Consider the following 17,873-nt stretch of genomic DNA (forward strand, 5'->3'; position numbering starts at 1 on the left):
CCACGACCAGTCATCAGCCAGTTTTCCTGTACAGCTATGAACATCTTGGTAATACATCATCTTGTATTACTTTTTGCTCCTTCCTTGACTGGAATTCCCTTTTCCCTCATTCTTCATTCACTAAGAGTGCACCCTACCTCAAAAACAAGCATGTCAACTTCATGCCCTCATGCTCTGTTTTTTAGAGAATGCAGGGTAAAACAAAACATGGAAGATTGTAACTTTTCATGCATTTGTTAATTTTCTACTCAGTAAGTATGGAATTAGGGGCTTAGTTTGTTTTGAGTTTTGACCAACAAATCAGTAATGGTACTATTCGGGAATGACCCTGATTGGCTGGAGCATGTTGTAGTTCATTTTGCTGAAGCATAACTCTCCATCTCCCATGGTTTGGGACAGATGAGTGGAGTCACCATAGTTAGAGAATGAAGGCAGCTTGCCTACAGCAAAGCCATACTGAGATGGAGACAGTGAGCAGTGTGGGTGAATTATGCTCTGCATGGGCAATTTTTTACAGTTATAAAATGAAAAGAAATTTTTTGCTGACCCACAGTAATGACAGAAACTCTTTATTTTATTATAATGGCCTATAAATATGTATCATGTAAACCTAAGAATGAACTCCTTATGCTATTATCCCTTATATAATTATAAAACCTAAATTAAAAATTGAATTCATCACATTATACAACCAATAAAATTTAAATAAACATTAATTTTATATAACAGATAATTTTTTGTTGAAGCCAAACTAGTGCTCACAACTGATATAACATATGCAAATATAGTATGCCATAAGATGGCTGTTTTCTTTGTTTAAACAATTTTGAAGCCTTTTATTTTACAGTTTCTTAGAATACCATTTAGTCCTTTCATCATGTGAATGGGCCATTCACATATTAATTCTGCCTCTGTCTTTTTCCATGAGCCCAAAACAATTAAAATAGAACATTGCTCCAAAGCACAGAGTTGTTTTCAGGACGTCAGATGTAAATATGTAAATATGCAGCTTAAGTCAAAACTGAATACTTTCATAGACTAATGCTTTTTTAAGAGTCTAAGTTTTTTTCCCCTCATAATTGTTTAAGGAAATCAATATTTACACAAAGGTAGGTGTTAGAAAGTTGTCATTTGTGGCATTATGAAAGGTGAACAGGAGTAAAAAATGTGCTTCCTAGCATATTAGAACTTAAATTCTGTCACTTCATGATCCTTTTGGGCAAAGTGGTCACCTAAGCAAAATGCAAATATGTGAATTGAAACAAATTAATGTTCAATTATAGGATGATCAACTGCATTATACAGAATATGCTATTCATATTAATTTCAGATACAGTTTGAATGGAAACTCACACATGAAAAAAAACCTTGCGATAAACTCATGGACACACAATACTCTTTCCATGGACTACTAGAAAAATGAAGTCCTCCACTGGGGAGACATGCCCTACAGCTGTGATTTTTATTTGCCATCTCTTTGTCAATCAGGTAAAAGGCCATTTGTTCTCATCCTAGAAAAATTTACCTAGGTGTACACAAACAATATTTTGAATACAGTTTCAGTAAGTATATGAATGCCCTGATGCCAATCCAAGGACTAGTATAATTACAGTATTTCACTGAATTCTTCTAATTACCTTGGTAAGTAATATCCTGTAGAGAAATCTCAGAGTAGCGTAATTATTCCCCCTTTTGCATGTTGACTGTTTTTTCTAATTTTCCCTTAGGATACTTTTTTCTTAATCTTTGAATATCAAAGCTTCAAGAGGAAATTTTCTGAGGAAACAGTCAACCTAATTTGATCATCAGAGTCAAGACTTTTATTTCAAAACCACTTCTACTAAATTCTTGAATACTATTTTTTATCTTATCTGTTTCCCTTTTCTTTCATCTCTACATATCTATCATATTTCATAAAAATTTTATATATTATTTCTTTGAGATTTCATTTTGTGTGATCTTTTTGAAGCTTGATTTCCATGTCCCTGACTGTGGGTTCAAATATTGTTTACTCTAGTTTTGGTGGCATCAAATGTAACATTTTCCTCTGAAACATTTTCATTTATTTCTAATTTTTTTGTGTGTCATATTTCTTTTTACTGACTGCTTATTTTCCATCTCCTGCTTTAAGTTTTTTTTTACATCTTTATTAAGTCTTTTTTTAAAACAACATTGCACTGCCTGTACATTTTTTGAAATTATAGACAATTTTGTTTTTAACTTTTAGCCTTTAAGTCATGCTTGATGTAATACATGTTATTAATTTTTTTTAATTTTTATTGGAGTGTAGTTGATTTATAATTTTCTTTTTCACAATGTTTTTTCTCTCTTTGTTTTGTGATTTCTGCACACAGGTCAAGTCGTTTTCTTTTAATTGGACCAGCCATTAATGAATTTAAAGAGCCCTTCTTACTAGTCCTGACCCCCCCCTACCTCCAGATATTTTTATGTGAGAGAATAAAACTTTCAGCAGTCTTAGACTAACATTAGGAAAGATGTCTCTGTTACTCAAAATCAAACATAATTTCTAAGTAATACTTGTTTAATGCAGATGTAACACTTATGAATATTTGTATACCAGATTTTTTTATCATAAATAAAACAGAAACTATAATAAATATAAGGAAAAAATAGAGAAAATTAGATTAGTATTAGTGGGCTTTGATTTTCTTTTCCTAGTTCATATTAGATCAACTATACAAAATTATAAAAGAAGAAAAAAGTGGAAGAAAAATATGGAAGAAAAAAATGCCATACTTAAATATTTTGAACTTAACTTAAAATATTTTGAACTTAAATGAAGGATGGAAAAAGTAGAAAACAGACTGGCAAGTCTACAGAAAACTTGATTAATATAATTTGTAAACTTGGCTTTTCAGTAACTGAGAAAGGTGGATTAAAATTTACTACAATTCTTTTGAATTTGGCAATGGCTTCATTTTATCCTGTAATTGTATATTTGGGGAGTATGTTATGAGACACATAGAAATCTAGAATTGCCATAGTTTTCTGGTAGATTAATTCTTATATAATAATAAAATGTCTCTAAGGAAGGCATTTGCCTAAAAGTTTACTTTGATACTAGTACAGCTACATCAGATTTCTTGTAGTAAGTTGTTGTATATATATTTTTCTGACCTTTCAAATTTTTTTCACTCTTATATATATATTTTTAACGTCTTTATTGGGGTATAATTGCTTTACAATGGTGTGTTAGTTTCTGCTTTATAAAAAAGTGAATCAGTTATAAATATACATATGTTCCCATATCTCTTCCCTCTTGCGTCTCCCTCCCTCCCACCCTCCCTATCCCACCCCTCCAGGCGGTCACAAAGCACGGAGCTGATCGCCCTGTGCTATGCAGTCGCTTCCCACTAGCTATTTACCTTACGTTTGTTAGTGTATACATGTCCATGCCTCTCTCTCGCTTTGTCACAGCTTACCCTTCCCCCTCCCCATATCCTCAAGTCCATTCTCAGGTAGGTCTGTGTCTTTATTCCTGTCTTACCCCTAGGTTCTTCATGACATTATTTTTCCTTAAATTCCATATATATGTGTTAGCATACAGTATTTGTCTTTCCCTTTCTGACTTACTTCACTCTGTATGACAGACTCTAGGTCTATCTACCTCATTACAAATAGCTCAATTTCGTTTCTTTTTATGGCTGAGTAATATTCCGTTGTATATATGTGCCACATCTTCTTTATCCATTCTTCCGATGACGGGATCTTAGGTTGTTTCCATCTCCGGGCTATTGTAAATAGAGCTGCAATGAACATTTTGGTACATCACTCTTTTTGAATTTTGGTTTTCTCAGGGTATATGCCCAGTAGTGGGATTGCTGGGTCATATGGTAGTTCTATTTGTAGTTTTTTAAGGAACCTCCATACTGTTTTCCACAGTGGCTGTATCAATTTACATTCCCACCAACAGTGCAAGAGTGTTCCCTTTTCTCCACACCCTCTCCAGCATTTATTGTTTCTAGATTTTTTGATGATGGCCATTCTGACTGGTGTGAGATGATATCTCATTGTAGTTTTGATTTGCATTTCTCTAATGACTAATGATGTTGAGCATTCTTTCATGTGTTTGTTGGCAGTCTGTATATCTTCTTTGGAGAAATGTCTATTTAGGTCTTCTGCCCATTTTTGGATTGGGTTGTTTGTTTTTTTGTTATTGAGCTGCATGAGCTGCCTGTAAATTTTAGAGATTAATCCTTTGTCAGTTGATTCATTTGCAAATATTTTCTCCCATTCTGAGGGTTGTCTTTTGGTCTTGTTTATGGTTTCCTTTGCTGTGCAAAAGCTTTGAAGTTTCATTAGGTCCCATTTGTTTATTTTTGTTTTTATTTCCATTTCTCTAGGAGGTGGGTCAAAAAGGATCTTGCTGTGATTTATGTCATAGAGTGTTCTGCCTATGTTTTCCTCTAAGAGTTTGATAGTTTCTGGCCTTACATTTAGGTCTTTAATCCATTTTGAGCTTATTTTTGTGTATGGTGTTAGGGAGTGATCTAATTTCATACTTTTACATGTACGTGTCCAGTTTTCCCAGCACCACTGAGTGAAGAGGCTGTCCTTTCTCCTCTGTACATTCCTGCCTCCTTTATCAAAGATAAGGTGACCATATGTGCGTGGGTTCATCTCTGGGCTTTCTATCCTGTTCCATTGATCTATCTTTCTGTTTTTTGGGCCAGTACCATACTGTCTTGATTACTGTAGCTTTGTAGTATAGTCTGAAGTCAGGGGCCTGATTCCTCCAGCTCCATTTTTTGTTCTCAAGATTGCTTTGGCTATTCGGGGTCTTTTGTGTTTCCATACAAATTGTGAAATTTTTTGTTCTAGTTCTGTGAAAAATGCCAGTGGTAGTTTGATAGGGATTGCATTGAATCTATAGATTGCTTTGGGAAGTAGAGTCATTTTCACAATGTTGATTCTTCCAATCCAAGAACATGGTATATCTCTCCATCTGTTTGTATCATCTTTAATTTCTTTCATCAGTGTCTTATAATTTTCTGCATACAGGTCTTTTGTCTCCTTAGGTAGGTTTATTCCTAGATATTTTATTCTTTTTGTTGCAATGGTAAATGGGAGTGTTTTCTTGATTTCACTTTCAGATTTTTCATCATTAGTATATAGGAATGCCAGAGATTTCTGTGCATTAATTTTGTATCCTGCTACTTTACCAAATTCATTGATTAGCTCTAGTAGTTTTCTGGTAGCATCTTTAGGATTCTCTATGTATAGTATCATGTCATCTGCAAACAGTGACAGCTTTACTTCTTCTTTTCCGATTTGGATTCCTTTTATTTCCTTTTCTTCTCTGATTGCTGTGGCTAAAACTTCCAAAACTATGTTGAATAAGAGTGGTGAGAGTGGGCAACCTTGTCTTGTTCCTGACCTTAGTGGAAATGCTTTCAGTTTTTCGCCATTGAGGATGATGTTGGCTGTGGGCTTGTCATATACGGCCTTTATTATATTGAGGAAAGTTCCCTCTACACCTACTTTCTGCAGGGTTTTTATCATAAATGGGTGTTGAATTTTGTCAAAAGCTTTCTCTGCATCTATTGAGATGATCATATGGTTTTTCTCCTTCAATTTGTTAATATGGTTAATCACATTGATAGATTTGCGTATATTGAAGAATCCTTGCATTCCTGGAATAAACCCCACTTGATCATGGTGTATGATCCTTTTAATGTGCTGTTGGATTCTGTTTGCTAGTATTTTGTTGAGGATTTTTGCATCTATGTTCATCAGTGATATTGGCCTGTAGTTTTCTTTCTTTGTGACATCCTTGTCTGGTTTTGGTATCAAGGTGATGGTGGCCTCGTAGAATGAGTTTGGGAGTGTTCCTCCTCCCTCTGTATATTTTGGAAGAGTTTGAGGAGGATAGGTGGTCGCTCTTCTCTAAATGATTGATAGAATTCGCCTGTGCAGCCATCTGGTCCTTGGCTTTTGTTTGTTGGAAGATTTTAAATCACAGTTTCAATTTCCGTGCTTGTGATTGTTCTGTTCATATTTTCTATTTCGTCCTGATTCAGTTTTGGCAGGTTGTGCATTTAAGAATTTGTCCATTTCTTCCAGGTTGTCCATTTTATTGGCATAGAGTTGCTTGTAGAAATCTGTTATCATCTTTTGTATTTCTGCAGTGTCTGTCAGTTGTTACCTCTCCTTTTTCATTTCTGATTGTATTGATTTGAGTCTTCTCCCTTTTTTTCTTGAGTCTGACTAATGGTTTATCTATTTTGTTTATCTTCTCAAAGAACCAGCTTTTAGTTTTATTGATCTTTGCTATTGTTTCCTTCATTTCTTTTTCATTTATTTCTGATCTGATTTTTATGATTTCTTTCCTTCTGCTAACTCTAAAGGAGGGAGGGAGGGAGGGAGGGAGGGAAGCAAGGTAGGAAGGAAGGAAAGAAAAAAAAGAAAGAAAGAAGGTAAAGTATAATAAAGTTATTAGAATTAAATTATTAAGAAAAAAATTAGGAAAAAAAACGGTTGGATAGAACCCTAGGACAAATGGTGGAAGCAAGGCTATACAAACAAAATCTCATGCAGAAGCATACACATACACACTCAAAAAAGAGGAAAAGGGGAAAAAATCATAGATCTTGCTCTCGAAGTCCACCTCCTCAATTTGGGGTGATTCGTTGTCTATTCATATATTCCACAGATGCAGGGTACATCAAGTTGATTGTGGAGCTTTAATCCGCTGCTCGGGGAGAGTTCCCTTTCTCTTCTTTGTTCTCACGGCTCACAGGGGCTCAGCTTTGGATTTGGCCCCACTGCGTGTAGGTCGCTGGAGGGCATCTGTTTTTTGCTCAGACAGAACGGGGTTAAAGGAGCCACTGATTCGGGGGTTCTGGCTCACTCAGGCCGGGGGGAAGGGAGGGGCGCGGAGTGCGGGGTGAGCCTGCGGTGGCAGAGGCCGGCGTGACGATGCACCAGCCTGAGGTGCGCCGTGCGTTCTCCCGGGGAAGTTGTCCCTGGATCCCGGGAACCTGGCAGTGGCGGGCTGCACAGGCTCCCCGAGGAGGGGTGTGGATAGTGCCCTGTGCTCGCACACAGGCCCCTTGGTGGCGGCAGCAGCAGCCTTAGTGTCTCCTGCCCGTCTCTGGGGTCCGTGCTTTTAGCCACAGCTCGCGCCCGTCTCTGGGGTCCGCGTTTTTAGCCACGGCTCGCGCGCGTCTCTGGAGTTCTTTTAAGCAGCGCTCTTAAACCCCTCTCCTCGCACACCAGGAAACAAGGAGGGAATTTTTCTTCGGCAGCTCCGGACCTTTTCCCGGACTCCCTCCCGGCTAGCCATGGTGCACTAACCCCTTCAGGCTGTGTTCAGGCAACGAACCCCAGTCCTCTCCCTGCGCTCCGACCAAAGCCCAAGCCTCAGCTCCCAGCCCCGCCCACCCCGGCGGGTGAGCAGACAAGCCTCCTGGGCTGGTGAGTGCCGGTCGGCGCCGATCCTCTGTGCGGGAATCTCCCCGCTCTGCCCTCCGCGCCCCCGTTGCTGCGCTCTCCTCCGCGGCTCCGAAGCTCCCCCCTCCGCCTCCCGCAGCCTCCGCCCGCGAAGGGGCTTCTTAGTGTGTGGAAACCTTTCCTCCACAGCTCCCTCCCACTGGTGCAGGTCCCGTCCCTATTCTTTGGTCTCTATTTTTTCTTTTTTTCTTTTGCCCTACCCAGGTACGTGGGGAGTTTCTTGCCTTTTGGGAGGTCTGAGGTCTTCTGCCAGCGTTCAGTGGGTGTTCTGTAGGAGCTGTTCAACGTGTAGATGTAATTCTGGTGTATCTGTGGGGAGGAAGGTGATCTCCACGTCTTACTCTTCCGCCATCTTCCCCTCCACCACCACTCTTATATTTTAAATAGAATATAGTAGGGCTTTGTGTTTTATCCAGTCTGATAATCTTTAGCAAATTTATATCATTATACATTTAATGCATTCAATAATTACTGATATACTTGTATTTAAATGTACCATCATGCTTGCTTTTCTACATAGCCCACATATTTTATGTTCTTTTTTCTCTTTTTTTTGCTTTCTTTGCATTGATAAAATATTCTTTTTTCTCTATTTCTCCTCTAAGTACCTTACTAGTTACATGTTCTTTTACTATCCTTTTGAAGATTACACTAGAGATTAAAACATGGATCCTTATTTACTAGGTTCTAATATAAAATAGATGTTTTCCCACCTCCCAGAAAATATAAGGACCTTAGAACACATTAATTTCATTTATACTCTGTGGTAGATGGTATTTTTTTCCGATTCCAAAATATGTTTTGATTTCTGTATTCTTCATAAAAGATCATATAATCCTGCCTGATGTCACATGATTTGAAGTACCTCCCTGTGGTGATTTTTCTTGAGCATTGACCCAATGCTTGGCTATATGACTTACATTGGCCAAAGGAACGTAAGTGGAAGTGACTGTATGTGATGTCCAAGCAGAAACTTCAGAGCCACTGGATAATTCTGCCATTGCTCTTTTTGTTCTACCATTAGAATAGTATGTTCCAAATAGTGGTTAGTGGATATTGAAATGAAGACAATATATGGAGAGAAACCAAAGCCAACCCAGAGCTACCACAGCCAATATATAATGTGAGATAAATTGTTTTGTTAATCCATTGAGACTTTGGAGATTGTTTGTTACTGCTGCATAACCAGTGGATGCTAACCAAAACATCCCTTATTTTCTTTTGTGATATCATTGAAATGTATTTTAATTTGAAATATATATAAACAGTCTTGGACATTAACATTAGAGTTTTATGCATTCTATATTCATTTAGAATTACTTACATGTTCACTTTTTTTAACTCTATTTCTTCTATATTCTAATTTTATAATTTTTTCATTAGCTACATCTAATCTCTTAAATGTATCTATTGCATGCTTACTTTTAGATATTGTATTTTTTACATTATAAATTTTACTTTGGATTATTCTTCATTTATAGTTTCTGGATCTCTACTGGAATCCCTGACAATATTAATAACATTTATTTTAAAGCAGTGTTTGATCATTCCAATATCTGAATCTCTCTCCTGAGGGCAATTTCGGATTTTCAAATGCCTATAACTATGTATTAATTTGCTATACTGGCTTCAAATAACACACATTTATTATCTCAGAGTGTCTGTGGGTCAGGGGTCTAGACCCAGCTTACCTCAGTTCTCTGTTCAGGGTCTCACAAGGATTCAATCAAGATGTTGGATAGGATATATTCTCAGGTGGAGTTTTGACTGGAAAAATCTGCTTCCAAGTTCATTTGGCTTGTTGGTACAATTCATTTCTTTCAGGTTATATGATTGAAGAATCCATCTTTTTGCTGGCTGGAGGTTGTCTTCAGGTCCTAAGGTCACCTGCAGTTTCCTGCCATGTGATCCTTTCCATGGAAAGTTTACAACATGTCAGATTGTTTCTTCAAGCCCAGAATGAGAGTACTGTATATCTAAACAGCTAAGACAGAGTCTTATGTAACATAATATAAATAATAATGGGAATGACATCCCATCACCTTTGCTATATACCATAACCAAATCAAGTGAATGTCATCTCATCTCCTTTTATATATTCTATTTCCTAGACGCCAGTCACAGGTCCCACCCACATTCAAAGACTTGATGGTGGCATGAATCTCTGGAATGCCTCCAGGGACGAAGAATTGATATTGATTTACTAACTTTATAGTTAGAGGCAGTTTTAGTGGCTTCCTCTTGGCCTTTCCTACCACAATAGTCCTCTCTCTATGTGTCAGAGAACCAATGTGGTGATTCAGAAAGTTGCTGAGTACATCTATTCAAATTATACATTCTGAAAAGGGAGATATAACTCCATGATGGGTATGAGTACTCACTGGGACCACTGTGAGACGGACGTAAGCAAAAACTCCATTGATCATCTGATCTTTGACCTCTATAAGTCTCTACTCTATGAAGGCAACAGTAACATTTCTGGTCTCTGGGAATTGGTGTCAGTTTAGCACCAGTGTCCACTAATTCCCCCAAAGTCTGATTATTTCCCTTTCCCAAATGCACAGTCACCCTAATAAATGGTAAATGGCTGCAGGTTCCTTTGGGGAAGGCTAGGAAGAAGGTTAACAATATAGGTATTTGCCAGCATAGCAGGAAATTTTCTCAAGGGGACATAGTCTCCCCTTCATTCAAAGAACTGTAGGTTTGTGAACTGGCTCAAATTTGGGAATTGATTGAGGGGCTATGGTATTTTGGGGATTCAATTTAGACTTCTGTTCACTGGGTCTAGAACTACTAGGCTCATACAGAGCAATTAAGAATTTAAGTAAACTGCTCATTTATTTCTTTTCTAGAGACACCATGATCCACTACTCAGCACTAATGATCTCTGTGAGTCAGACTATTCTAATTACTGCTTTGAAACTGCTGTCCATTACAGTAACTACGCCATCTTGTCTTTGGCAATCATATTAGTTTCCTAGGGCTGCTGTAGCAAAGTACCACAAATTGGGTAGCTTAAGACAACAGAAACTTATCCTCTCACTGTCTGGAGTCTTAAAGTATAAAATCAAAGTGTTAGAAAGGATTTCTCACACCGGTCAGAATGGCCATCATCAAAAAATCTACAAACAATAAATGCTGGAGAGGGTGTGGAGAAAACGGAACACTCTTGCACTGTTGGTGGGAATGTAAATTGATACAGCCACTATAAAGAACAGTATGGAGGTTCCTTACAAAACTACAAATAGAACTACCATATGACCCAGCAATCCCACTACTGGGCATATACCCTGAGAAAACCATAATTCAAAAAGAGTCATGTACCAAAATGTTCACTGCAGCTCTATTTCGAATAGCCAGCACATGGAAGCAACCTAAGTGTCCATCGACAGATGAATGGATAAAGAAGATGTGGCACGTATATACAATGGACTATTACTCAGCCATAAAAAGAAACGAAATTGAGTTATTTGTAGTGAGGTGGATGGACCTAGAGACTGTCATACAGAGTGAAGTAAGTCAGAAAGAGAAAAACAAATACCATATGCTAACACATATATATGGTATGTAAAAAAAAAATGGTCATGAAGAACCTAGGGGCAAGATGGGAATAAAGATGCAGACCTACTAGAGAATGGACTTGAGGACATGGGGAGGGGGAAGGGTAAGCTGGAACAAAGTGAGAGAGTGGCATGGACATATATACACTACCAAACATAAAATAGATAGCTAGTGGGAAGCAGCCGCATAGCACAGGGAGATCAGCTCGGTGCTTTGTGATCACCTAGAGGGGTGGGATAGGGAGGGTGGGAGGGAGGGAGACACAAGAGGGAAGAGATATGGGGACATATGTATATGTATAACTGATTCAATTTGTTATAAAGCAGAAACTAACATACCATTGTAAAGTAATTATACTCCAATAAAGATGTTTAAAAAAAAAGTAGATCAATTAAAAAAAAAAAAGGATTGTTCCTTCTGGAGGCTCTGAAGGAGAATCTATTCCATATATCTCCCCTAGCTTCTGATGGTTGCCAGCAATCCTTGGCATTCATTGGCTCGTAGGTGCATCACTCCAATCTCCGCCTTCATCATGACTTCCTATTCTCCCTGTGTCTAAATTTCCCTCTTTTTATAAGGACACCAGTCATGTATTAGGACCCATTCTAATCCAGTATGACCTCATCTTAACTTGATTACATCTGAAAGACCCTATTTCAAATAAAGTCACATTCACAGGTATTAGGGATTAGGACTTTAACATATGTTCCAGGGAACACAATCCAACCTGTAACAGCAATTAAGTTCTGCCACTTGGCCCTTGTCATCCTAGGATTCCATCATTCTAATTACATTTACTGATTCCAGTTCTATGGTAGCAGTTCCCACTGTAATTTCTGACCTCTAATGAATACCCAGCATAAAACTCATCTAGGATTCTGGGGCTCTCCTTTCAGATTTATTTCTCACAGCCAGGATATGTTCTCAGAACGCTCTCAGGGTGAGTGAGCAAGGCATATGATAAGGCCATTTTGACATTCCCAAGCTTTTGGATACCTTCTTCTGCAGTGTACCAAGGCAGTCCTGGCATTTCAATTTCATTTACTTTAGGTCACCTTTGGGTTCATGTTTCAGCCATCCAAGCAAACTTGTAGAACCATTATGTCAAGCCCCTCAAGCTAAAACACGAAGACAGAATCTTTGCCTAGTGGGCCCTGTTATGGACTGAATTTTGTCCCTCCCAAATTCATATGTTGAAGCTATATAACTCCCAATGTGAGTGTATTTGGAGAGAGGGCCTTAAGGAGATAACTAATGTTACATGAAATCATAAGGATGGAGCCTTAATCTGATAGGACTGGTGTCCTTGTAAGAAGAGGAAGAAACACCAGCGAGACCTCCCTCTCTTTCAGTAAGAAGGTGGCCATCTGCAAATCAGGGAGAGATGTCTCATCAGAAATCAAACCTGATGACACCTTGATCTTGGACTTCAGGCCTCCAGAACTGTGAGAAAATAAATTTCTGTTGCTTCAGCCACCCGTCTATGGTATTTTGTTATGAGAACCCAAACTGACTAATACAGGCCCATATCAATTAAATTCAGCCTGATAGAGTCCTTTCACCTTAATCATATAGCTTTAAGACTGATTCCTGAGTGGGACGAGGGGAAGATGGCAGAAGAGTAAGACACGGAGATCACCTTCCTCCCCACAGATACACCAGAAATACATCTACACGTGGAACAGCTCCGACAGAACACCTACTGAACGCTGGCAGAAGACCTCAGACCTCCCAAAAGGCAAGAAACTCCCCACGTATCTGGGTAGGGCAAAAGAAAAAATTAATTAAAAACAGAGACAATAGAATAGGGACGGCACCTGCACCAGTGGGAGGGAGCTGTGAAGGAGGAAAGGTCTCCACACACTAGGAGCCCCTTCGCGGGCAGAGACTGCGGGAGGCGGAGCGGGGAGCTTCGGAGCCGCGGAGGACAGCACAGCAACAGGGGCGCGGAGGGCAAAGCGGAGAGATTCCCGCACAGAGGATCGGTGCCGACCGGCACTCACCAGCCCGAGAGGCTTGTGTGCTCGCCCGCCGAGGCGGGCGGGGCTGCGAGCTGAGGTTCGGGTTTTGGTCGGAGCGCAGGGAGAGGACTGGGGTTGGCGGCGTGAACACAGCCTGAAGGAGTTAGTGCACCACGGCTGGCCGGGAGGGAGTCCGGGAAAACATCTGGAGCTGCCGAAGAGGCAAGAGACTTTTTCTTCCCTCTTTGTTTCCTGGTGCGCTAGGAGAGGGGATTAAGAGCGCTGCTAAAAGGAGCTACAGAGACGGGTGTGAGACACGGCTAAAAGCGCGGACCCCAGAGACGGGCAGGAGACGCTAAGGCTGCTGCTGCCACCACCAAGAAGCCTGTGTGCGAGCACAGGTCACTATCCACACCTCCCTTCCGGGGAGCCTGTGCAGCCCGCCACTGCCAGGGTCCCAGGATCCAGGGACAACTTCCCAGGGAGAACGCACGGCGAGCCTCAGGCAGGTGCAACGTCACGCCGGCCTCTGCCGTCGCAGGCTCGACCCACACTCCGTGCCCCTCCCTCCCCCCGGCCTGAGGGAGCCAGAGCCACCGAATCAGCGGCTCCTTTAACCCCGTCCTGTCTGAGCAAAGAACAGACGCCCTCCGGGGACCTACACGCAGAGGCAGGGCCAAATCCAAAGCTGAGCCCCTGGGAGCTGTGAGAACAAAGGAGAGAAAGGGAATTCTCTCCAAGCAGCCTCAGGAGCAGCGGATTAAAGCTCCACAATCAACTTGATGTACCCTGCATCTGTGGAATACCTGAATAGACAACTAATCATCCCAAAATTGAGGAGATGGACTTTGAGAGCAAGACTTATGATTTTATCCCCTTTTCCTCCTTTTGTGAGTGTGTATGGGTATGCTTCTGTGTGAGATTTTGTCCGTATAGCTTTGCTTCCACCATTTGTCCTAGGGTTCTATCCGTCCGTAGTTTTTTTTTTAAATTTTTTTTCTTAATAATTAATTTTAATAACTTTATTTTACTTTATCTTATTTCTTTCTTTCCTTCCCTCCTTTAGACAACGAATCATCCCAAATTGAGGAGGTGGACTTTGAGAGCAAAATTTATGATTTTTTCCCCTTTTCCTCTTTTTGTGAGTGTGTATGTGTATGCTTCTGTATGAGATTTTGTCTGTATAGCTTTGCTTCCACCATTTGTCCTAAGGATCTATCCGTCCGTATTTTTTTTTAATTTTTTTCTTAATATTTTTTTAATTTAATAACTCTATTATATTTTACTTTATTTTCTTACTTTATCTTCTTTTTTTCCTTCCTTCCCTCCTTCCTTCCTTCCTTCTTTCCATCATCCCTCCCTCCCTCCCTCCCTCCTTTCTTTCTTTCCTTTCCTTCTTTCTTCCTTTTCTTCTTTCTTTCCTTCTTCCTTCCTTCCTTCCTTCCTTTCTTTCTTTCTTTCCTTCCTTCTTTCTTTCTTCCTACTTCTACTAATTCTTTCTCTCTACTTTTTCGCCCTTCTATTCTGAGCCGGGTGGATGAAAGGCTCTTGGTGCTGCAGCCAGGAGTCAGTGCTGCGCCTCTGAGGTGGGAGAGCCAACTTCAGGACACACTTCAACATGAGACCACCCAGCTCCACATAATATGAAACGGAGAAAATCTCCCAGAGATCTCCATCTCAATGCCAGCACCCGGCTTCACTCAACGACCAGCAAGCCACAGTGCTGGACACCCTATGCCAAACAACTAGCAAGACAGGAACACAACCTGACCCATTAGCAGAGAAGCTGCCTAAAATCATAACAAGTCCACAGACACCCCAAAACACACCAACAGACGTGGACCTGCCCACCAGAAACACAAGATCCAGCCTCATCATCCACCAGAACACAGGCACTAGTCCCCTCCACCAGGAAGCCTACACAACACACTGAACCAACCTTGGCCACTGGGGAGAGACACCAAAAACAACGGGAACTACGAACCTGCAGCCTGCAAAAAGGAGACCCCAGGCACAGTAAGAGAAGCAAAATGAGAAGACAGAAAAACACACAGCAGATGAAGGAGCAAGATAAAAACCCACCAGACCGAACAAATGAAGAGGAAATAGGCAGTCTACCTGAAAGAGAATTCAGAATAATGATAGTAAAGATGATCCAAAATCTTGGAAATAGAATAGACAAAATGCAAGAAACATTTAACAAGGACCTAGAAGAACTAAAGAGGAAACAATGATGAACAACACAATAAATGAAATTAAAAATACTCTAGATGGGATCAAGAGCAGAATAACTGAAGCAGAAGAACGGATAAGTGACCTGGAAGATAAAAGAGTGGAAATAACTACTGCAGAGGAGAATAAAGTAAAAAGAATGAAAAGAACTGAGGACAGTCTCAGAGACCTCTGGGACAACATTAAACGCACCGACATTCGAATTGTAGGGGTTCAAGAAGAAGAAGAGAAAAAGAAAGGGACTGAGAAAATATTTGAAGAGATTATAGTTGAAAACTTCCCTAATATGGGAAAGGAAATAGTTAATCAAGTCCAGGAAGTACAGAGAGACCCATACAGGATGAATCCAAAGGGAAATACGCCAAGACACATATTAATCAAACTGTCAAAAATTAAATACAAAGAAAGCATATTAAAAGCAGCAAGGGAAAAACAACACATAACACACAAGGGAATCCCCATAAGGTTAACAGCTGATCTTTCAGCGGAAACTCTGCAAGCCAGAAGGGATGGTAGGACATATTTAAAGTGATGAAGGAGAAAAACCTGCAACCAAGATTACTCTACCCAGCAAGGATCTCATTCACATTTGATGGAGAAATTACAACCTTTACAGACAAGCAAAAGCTGAGAGAGTTCAGCAGCACCAAACAAGCTTTACAACAAATGCTAAAGGAACTTCTCTAGGCAAGAAACACAAGGGAAGGAAAAGACCTACAATAACGAACCCAAAACAATTTAGAAAATGGGAATAGGAACATACATATCGATAATTACCTTAAATGCAAATGGACTAAATGCTCCCACGAAAAGACACAGATTGGCTGAATGGATACAAAAACAAGACCCATATACATGCTGTCTGCAAGAGAACCACTTCAGACCTAGAGACACATACAGACTGAAAGTAAGAGGATGGAAAAAGATATTTCATGCAAATGGAAACCAAAAGAAAGCTGGAGTAGCAATTCTCATATCAGACAAAATAGACTTTAAAATAAGGACTATTAGAAGAGACAAAGAAGGACACTACATAATGATCAAGGGATCGATCCAAGAAGAAGATATAACAATTGTAAATATTTATGCACCCAACATAGGAGCACCTCAATACATAAGGCAAAAACTAGCAGCCATAAAAGGGGAAATCGACAGTAACACATTCATAGTAGGGGACTTCAACACCCCACTTTCACCAATGGACAGATCATCCAAAATGAAAATAAATAAGGAAACACAAGCTTTAAATGATACATTAAACAGGATGGACTTAATTGATATTTATAGGACACTCCATCCAAAAACAACAGAATACACAGTTTTCTCAAGTGCTCATGGACCATTCTCCAGGATAGATCATATCTTGGGTCACAAATCAAGCCTTGGTATAATTAAGAAAACTGGATTTCTATCAGGTATCTTTTCCGACCACTATGCTATAAGACTAGATATCAATTACAGGAAAAGATCTGTAAAAAATACAAACACATGGAGGCTAAACAATACACTACTTAATAACGAAGTGATCACTGAAGAAATCAAAGAGGAAATTAAAAAATACCTAGAAACAAATGACAATGGAGATACAACGACCCAAAACCTATGGGATGCAGCAAAAGCAGTTCTAAGAGGGAAGTTTATAGCAATACAAGCCCACCTTAAGAAGCAGGAAACATCTCGAATAAACAACCTAACCTTGCACCTCAAGCAATTAGAGAAAGAAGAACAAAAAAACCCCAGAGTTAGCAGAAGGAAAGAAATCATAAAAATCAGATCAGAAATAAATGAAAAAGAAATGAAGGAAACAATAGCAAAGATCAATAAAACTAAAAGCTGGTTCTTTGAGAAGATAAACAAAATAGATAAACCATTAGCCAGACTCATCAAGAAAAAAAGGGAGAAGACTCAAATCAATAGAATCAGAAATGAAAAAGGAGAAGTAACAACTGACACTGCAGAAATAAAAAAAATCATGAGGGATTACTACAAGCAACTCTATGCCAATAAAATGGACAATCTGGAAGAAATGGACAAATTCTTAGAAATGCACAAACTGCCAAGACTGAATCAGGAAGAAATAGAAAATATGAACAGACCAATCACAAACACTGAAATTGAAACTGTGATTAAAAATCTTCCAACAAACAAAAGCCCAGGACCAGATGGCTTCACAGGCGAATTCTATCAAACATTTAGAGAAGAGCTAACACCTATTCTTCTCAAACTCTTCCAAAATATAATGCAAAAATTCAACAAAATACTAGCAAACAGAATCCAACAGCACATTAAAAGAATCATACGGCATGATCAAGTGGGGTTTATTCCAGGAATGCAAGGATTCTTCAATATACGCAAATCAATGAATGTGCTAAACAATGTTAACAAATTGAAGGAGAAAAACCATATGATCATCTCAACACGGCATGATCAAGTGGGGTTTATTCCAGGAATGCAAGGATTCTTCAATATACGCAAATCAATGAATGTGCTAAACAATGTTAACAAATTGAAGGAGAAAAACCATATGATCATCTCAACAGATGCAGAGAAAGCTTTCGACAAAATTCAACACCCATTTATAATAAAAGCCCTGCAGAAAGTAGGCATAGAGGGAACTTTGCTCAACATAATAAAGGCCATATATGA

Source organism: Lipotes vexillifer, unplaced genomic scaffold (assembly GCF_000442215.2).
Source record: "Lipotes vexillifer unplaced genomic scaffold, Lipotes_vexillifer_v1.1 scaffold15, whole genome shotgun sequence".
NCBI lineage: Eukaryota > Metazoa > Chordata > Mammalia > Artiodactyla > Lipotidae > Lipotes > Lipotes vexillifer.